We start from the raw sequence: 7,257 nt of genomic DNA, 5'->3' as shown, positions 1-7,257 counted from the left end.
TTAAATTTGTTGCAATCCGATATTCCTTCTTATTTATGTATTAATTTATAATTTCATTCATTTGTTTTGTTATTTGTCATGTTCTACTAGAATATAGGCTCACAAAAGCAGGGACCTTACCTCCATATCCACAGTGCCAGGAATAGTACCTGGTATGTCATACTGTGAACAAATATTTGTGGAAGGAAAAAAGAAAGGAAAGACCTCTTTGAGTCATTGTATTTTCATATGTCCAATGAGATATGGTAATACCACCCCCTTAAGTGTACTTGTGAGGACCACAGGAGGTATGGACTCTAGAATCCTCTAGCATCACTACATAGATTTCCTGTTGCATTTGAAGGCAGTCTTTCTTGGCCTATTTGACATTTTCAATAGGATTGGTCTTTTCATTTTTCCTTTTGCTATTTTCTTCTGTGGTGCCATCTTCCACTGGTCCAAGGCTTCTCTCTCACTAGTGTTGACTATTCAGGTCAATGATCTCCCTCAGCAGCTTCCGTACTAGCAGGAAAGAGAAGCTTCTAGGTTTCCTTTTGTTCTGGCCAGCGATTACTTGTGTTTCTTTCATAGACCCATACTATATACAGAGGAAAATAAGGGATTGTCTCTCATTTCCTGTCTTTATGGCTCCAGTGACTCAAGAAACCAAGTGGTCCCCCTTGCTATGAGGTCCTGGGGTTCTTAAAAGGATTCACTCCCCCTCTCTAAGCCCCATTCAGTGCTTTGCCTTGGCCCAAACCTCAAGAGGGTCAGCCCCCTACATGTCCTGACATCCTTCTCTGAGGGACCACTACTGTAATTATGTCCATTTAGCTTTAGGTTGCAGTTGTCAGGTTTCTTATGATGTTCAAATGAAAACACGTTGTCACTATTCTCTAGGTCACTTCTAAGGGGACCTTTATCTACATACACAGGAGACCTTTGTTTTAGCCAATTTATGTTGAGGACAAAGTACAGAGTACAGACTTTTTGCTGTAAGCAAAGCAAAGATAACCTTAAAAAATATACACCATCTAACCAAGATGCTCACTCTAGCACTGTGTGTAAGAAGACAAATTAGAAGCAAACATGATGTCCATAGACACAGGAATGATTAAATAACTAGTGGTTCAGTCATATCATGGAACACTGGGAAACAGTGGAAAGGATGAGAAGGAATAATTCCAAGATTCATGAGGGACATTGTTTTAAATCAGAATTTTTTGAGTATTTTTGTGACAGTGTCATTGAGTAATTAAAATTAAATTAACCTAGAATTTTTTTAACAAGCCAAATTTACTGGCTCTGTTATCTAATTTGAAACCTGGCAGAGAGCTTAGGGAGCCTCTTTCTAGCACCTTCATGTAGAGGACACATTCCCAATGTAGAAACATAGGCCCAGGGACTTTAACTGTCTTGACTGTTCTATTTATCGGAATCTGGACTAAGATCTGAGTCTGTGGATTCTTGCTCACACATCATTAATAAAGTCAATAGTACTATCTTCTGGCGAGGGGAAAGGCCTTCTTTTTTTCTGGAGCCTTTATACCTATCTAATACCCTGTCACTGCCCGGCCAACACTCCGAGATATTGATGGCCTAGGACCAAGAGGAGGCTGGCACATATATCATGCTTGGAAAGGATGATAGTATTGCTTAGAATAGGATGAAACATGGTAGCTAATCACAATAAATGCACTACCAGTCCGATTCTTTAGACAAAGAATTAACTTTAAATAGCATTTGGATGAGAGAATGTTGCGAGGGCCAACGTGTTCCAAGCAAAGAGAAGCCTACATGTGGAAGCTCAGAAACTAAAACCGCGGACTCCTGTGGAGAGCAGCAAGTTCTTTAGTATAGTTGGGGAAGGGAGCATGATAGGATGGGGAAGTGGTCAAGAAGAGATTCTGAATGTTATTCTGGAAGCTAGAGGACAATTCTTAAGGGCCAAGAAACTGTCTACAATGTTTCTTAATTGCCTCAAAGTCCAAGACACTCGGAGAGTCCCTTTGTTTGTAGACTTTTATGACTCCTTAGACCAATTAAGTGCGTTTACCTGAGTGATTTAAGAACTACAATCTGTTTGAAAGGAAGAGACTTTTTAATTCAATGGCAAAGTGTGTGTGTGTGTGTGTGTGTGTATTACCATATAAGGTATATCTTGCTATCAGGTGTTATTAGGAGAATAAACATTTTAAAATAAATACACATAAGGGATGCCTGGTGGTTGAACGTCTGCCTTTGGCTCAGGGCAGGATCCGAGGTCCTGGGATCAAGTCCTGCATCAGGCTCCCTGCATGGAGCCTGCCTCTCCCTCTGCCTGTGTCTCTGCCTCTCTCTCTGTGTCTCTCATGAATAAATAAATAAAATCTTTTTAAAAAATACACACAAGCACTCAAACATATACATATTTTTATTTTTTTTTGATATTTCTTTTTTAAATTATTTATTTATTTATTATAGTCACACAGAGAGAGAGAGAGAGAGAGGCAGAGACACAGGCAGAGGGAGAAGCAGGCTCCATGCAGGGAGCCCGACGTGGGATTCGGTCCCGGGTCTCCAGGATCGTGCCCTGGGCCAAAGGCAGGCGCTAAACCGCTGCGCCACCCAGGGATCCCCCATATTTTTAAAATGATTTTTTACCCATGTTTCAACCGTTCAATCCAATGCACACCATTAGATTTAAAAGTCTCCCCTATAGGGATGCCTGGGTGGCTCAGCAGTTGAGCCTCTGCCTTCGGCTCAGGGCGTGACCCCGGGGTCCTGGGATCGAGTCCCACATCAGGCTCCCCACACGGAGCCTGCTTCTCCCTCTGCCTGTGTCTCTGCCTCTTTCTCTCTCTCTGTGTCTCTCTCTCTTTAAAAAAAATTTTTAAAAAGAAATAAAAGTCTCCCCTGTAGAAACAGATTATAGCCCTTACATTTCCTCTTTCTAGAAATTCTGCAGCTGCAACACAAGGAAAAATTCAGAAAAAATATATTTATAGATGGCCTAAAACCAGGAAAAAAATGCCATCATTAATCAGAAATTTCGAAAAACTCCAAAGAGAAACAGATGTGGTTAGCTGAGTAGAGAAAAATGCATTAGCAGGAAAGTATTTCTATTAAAAGTGGGATTAGTTCCAGTATTGCTCGGAATGCATAGCAATGGCTGTAACAAATAGAGAGGATCCCTGCAGCAACCATTAGTGTGATTGGGGAAGCATCCAGAATTCCCAACCAAGTCAGCCCTATTCTGGCAAGAGGAAGACAGCAGAACTGTTCCCACCTACCTGGAGCAGTGAGGGTGGACACTTGGCCAGAGGAAGGGCAGTCCTCTGGGTGATTTTTTTACCCCAGGAAGGGAGGGGAACCGGTACTTACAGAAGATAAACTACTGTCATTTTTCAATATGCATCAGATTTTACCTCTTCCCAGCAATAACTGGTGCAGACTTGTTGAACAGAAGCAGAGTTCTCAGACTGGCAAACACGGGATCTCGGAGACACAGAATGAGCCGAAAACCAACGATCACCAACCATAGAGGCAAAAACCGCAACCATAAAATAGAAGCACTGAACTCAACTAACAAAACTAACATCTGAGAAAACCCAATTTATAGAGATAAGAGTGGATTATAATCATCAAACAAGAGCAGAATATTAGACAAGAGAACAGTGGAGGATGATGGTAATGATAAAGGTGATCATTAAAATAAAAACTCAGTAGGTGAGCTGAATAGCAGAATGGAAATGGACACAAGTGAAAACTGAAAAAGGGCCGGAGGGTTGAAAAGAGAAATTATCTCAGAGCCCAATGCAAAAGGACAGAAATATGAAAAGTGCGAGAAATGTCAAGGTACGATCTTTAGCTCTACAGTTTTCACACTCCGTCAGATAGATCCCAAAACAATGAGGTTGAATATATTCTCGTGTGTTTATTAATCCACATGTATTTCTAGTTCTGGAGCTTCTTTGTTTATGCTAGGCTGAACCACCAAGGCTGATCTAGTTTTTTTTTTTTTTAAGATTTTATTTATTTATTCATGAGAGACACAGAGAGAGAGAGAGGCAGAGACACAGGCAGAGGGAGAAGCAGGCCCCACGCAGGGAGCCTGATGCGGGACTCGATCCCGGGTCTCCAGGATCACAACCCGGGCTGACGGCGGCGCTAAACCTCTGGGCCGTTAAATCAAGTTTTAACGATTGGATTGATAAGAACGTGACTGAGACTTGGCTGAGGTTGCCTTTGCACAAGGTCAAGGACACGACGTCGCAGGCGCAGGCACAGGCACGCGTCCTCCAGGGCTCCTCACAGTTGCAGGAGCAGGCCCAGGGCTAACTGATCGGGGCTACCTGTGAGGATGTGGCATTCCTCAGATCAGGATATCCTAGTTTTGCCTTTTATCCCCGTTTTTGCTTTGGGGGGGGAGGAAATAAGGATCAGAAATGTCGGCACTCCTGAATTCACGTTATGATCATAAAAGGGATTTCAAGTAGGACAATGATGCATGTTTCATTCTTGCCATGCTCTGGGCCCACTCACAGTTTCAGTGCTGGAGACCTGCCCATTGCTCGTCACACGACCTTTGCTGTTTTTCGTTCGGTGTTGATATTGGCCATTTGTAAACATGCCACATCTGTCTATGTCTCCCTTCCCCCCACTAGAAAAAAACCCTATTATTCAAATTTTGCTCCCTCTCTCATCAAGAAACTTCCCTTTATCCTGTGTGAGTTAATTCTCAGACTTTGCTTTTTTTTTTTTTCTTAAGTTCTTTTATTTTTTAAGTACTCCTTACACCTGACATGGGGCTCAAACTCATCCCCGAGACCAAGAGTCGCATGCATGCTCTTCTGACCAAGCCAGCCAGGTGCCCGTCTCGGGCTTTCTTTACAAGAGTTCCTTCTTATGTTAACAACATTTTTTTTATAATAAATTTATTTTTTATTGGTGTTCAATTTACCAACATACAGAATAACACCCAGTGCTCATCCCGTCAGGTGCCCCCCTCAGTGCCCGTCACCCAGTCACCCCCACCCCCTGCCCTCCTCCCCTCCCACCACCCCTAGTTCGTTTCCCAGAGTCAGGAGTCTTCATGTTCTGTCTCCCTTTCTGATATTTCCTACCCATTTCTTCTCCCTTCCCCTCTATTCCCTTTCACTATTATTTATATTCCCCAAATGAATGAGAACATACAATAACAACATTTTCTGAATCAAAAATAAATTATGGGGCATGTCATTGACACATTAATGTTTGATGAGTAAATGAACCCACATACTCTTTGGAAACAACCCTGTTCTGGAAACATTCCACCACAAACATAACAGTTAATTCCACTGAATTCATAGGCGTGGCTTGGGAAGCTTACCAATCTACCAATCATCATAATAACGATCATTTGCAAGAGGGAGATAGTATGGCGTGGGACGAAAATAAATCTGAAGTCAGTTCTGTTAGCTCTGTGACTGAGCTCATTGCTTCATCTCACTGACCTTCAGTTTCCTTGTCCGTAAAGTGCGGGTAGATATGCCCTGTGCGGGACTCTGGTGGCACATACGGGGATGGCTTCCGGGACCAGGCGCGCAACCCATACCCGGTGCTCATTGCCTTGGTGCTCACGGCACATCTTCCTGCGGGGTTGTCGTCAGGGGTCACACTGGCGTATCAGGATCCAGGTAGCATTCTTAATTTGGAAAATTAGTTCCGGTCCACCACAACCAGTCCCTGGATATTTTGTTTACAAAGCAGAATAAAGTGTGAATCCATATTTTATTTTATTACTCTTTTTTTTTTTTTATAAATTATTTTGATTTTTTAGTTTTTTTTTTTTTAAGTTTTTTTTTTTTTTTTATATTCATGATAGTCACACATAGAGATCGAGAGAGAGAGGCAGAGACACAGGCGGAGGGAGAAGCAGGCTCCATGCACCGGGAGCCCGACGTGGGATTCGATCCCGGGTCTCCAGGATCGCGCCCTGGGCCAGAGGCAGGCGCCAAACTGCTGCGCCACCCAGGGATCCCTATTTTATTACTTAAAAAAAAAGATTTTATGTATTTATTTGAGAGAGAGAGCGCGAGCCCACCAGCAAGGGGGGTGGACCTAGGGAGAGGAAGAGCACCACTGGCCTGGATCTTACAGCCCCAGAGACCATGACCTCAGCTCTCAACAAGAGTCAGATGCCCCACGGACTGAGTCACCCAGGTGCCCCTGAATCCTTATTTTAAAAGGTCTTCTGTTTAAGTTGTCGTTATCCTTACATGTCCCCCCCCCCCCCCGCCCCCAGAGAGCAGGTGGGGATGGCAGCAGGATTGCAAACCAGTTGGCAACTGAATGACTTCAAATTCTTTCTCCTTCCCTCTCTCTGTGGTGCCCTCCCTCGCTTCCCTCCTCTTCTTCTTCCTCAGCCTCCCCTTCTTTTTTTTTTTTTTCCAGGTACTAGAATTAGGATTTTTTTTTAAATTTTTATTTATTTATGATAGGCACAGAGAGAGAGAGAGGCAGAGACATAGGCAGAGGGAGAAGCAGGCTCCATGCACCGGGAGCCCAACATGGGTTTCGATCCCAGGTCTCCAGGATCACGCCCTGGGCCAAAGGCAGGCGCCAAACCGCTGCGCCACCCAGGGATCCCTAGAATTAGGATATTTTATTCTTTTCTTTTTATGCTTGTGTAGTTTTGAGTTCATCTACAATGAATACTTATTATATTCTTGATGATGAATAAATTATAAATATTTTCAAGGTAAATACAAATCAATGTTTTGATATTCAGGAATTTGAAGAAGTGGTTTTCATTGTTCTTTTCTCAAAACCATAAAACTTTATTCACTCTGTTTTGTCTATTAATTCACGTAAGTTACTTTTTACATTAATCTTTTGTTTTTATAAATTAATTTTTTATTGGTGTTCAATTTGCCAACATACAGAATAACACCCAGTGCTCATCCCGTTAAGTGCCCCCCTCAGTGCCCGCCACCCAGTCACCCCCACCCCCCGCCCTCCTCCCCTTCCACCACCCCTAGTTTGTTTCCCAGAGTTAGGAGTCTTTATGTTGTCTCCCTTTCTGATATTTCCCACACATTTCTTCTCCCTTCCCTTCTATTCCCCTTCTTAGTAGTGCATCGGGGACTCTGCAGGTGGACTCTCGTTATCGCCCTTCTGAGCTCCGCCGAGATGGGGGTGGGGGTGGGGGTGGGGGGGGTGGGTGGATGGGGGGGTAGGGTGGGGGGTGCCTTGTCTGTAGGGGCCTCCCGCTGCTGGCCAGCTGGTGCCCTTCTCTGTCAGAGCTTCCCCAGGCGA

Source organism: Canis lupus, chromosome 20, assembly GCF_048164855.1.
Source record: "Canis lupus baileyi chromosome 20, mCanLup2.hap1, whole genome shotgun sequence".
In the NCBI taxonomy this organism is placed as follows: Eukaryota; Metazoa; Chordata; class Mammalia; order Carnivora; family Canidae; genus Canis; species Canis lupus.
Note: the sequence above shows the minus strand (reverse complement) of the source record.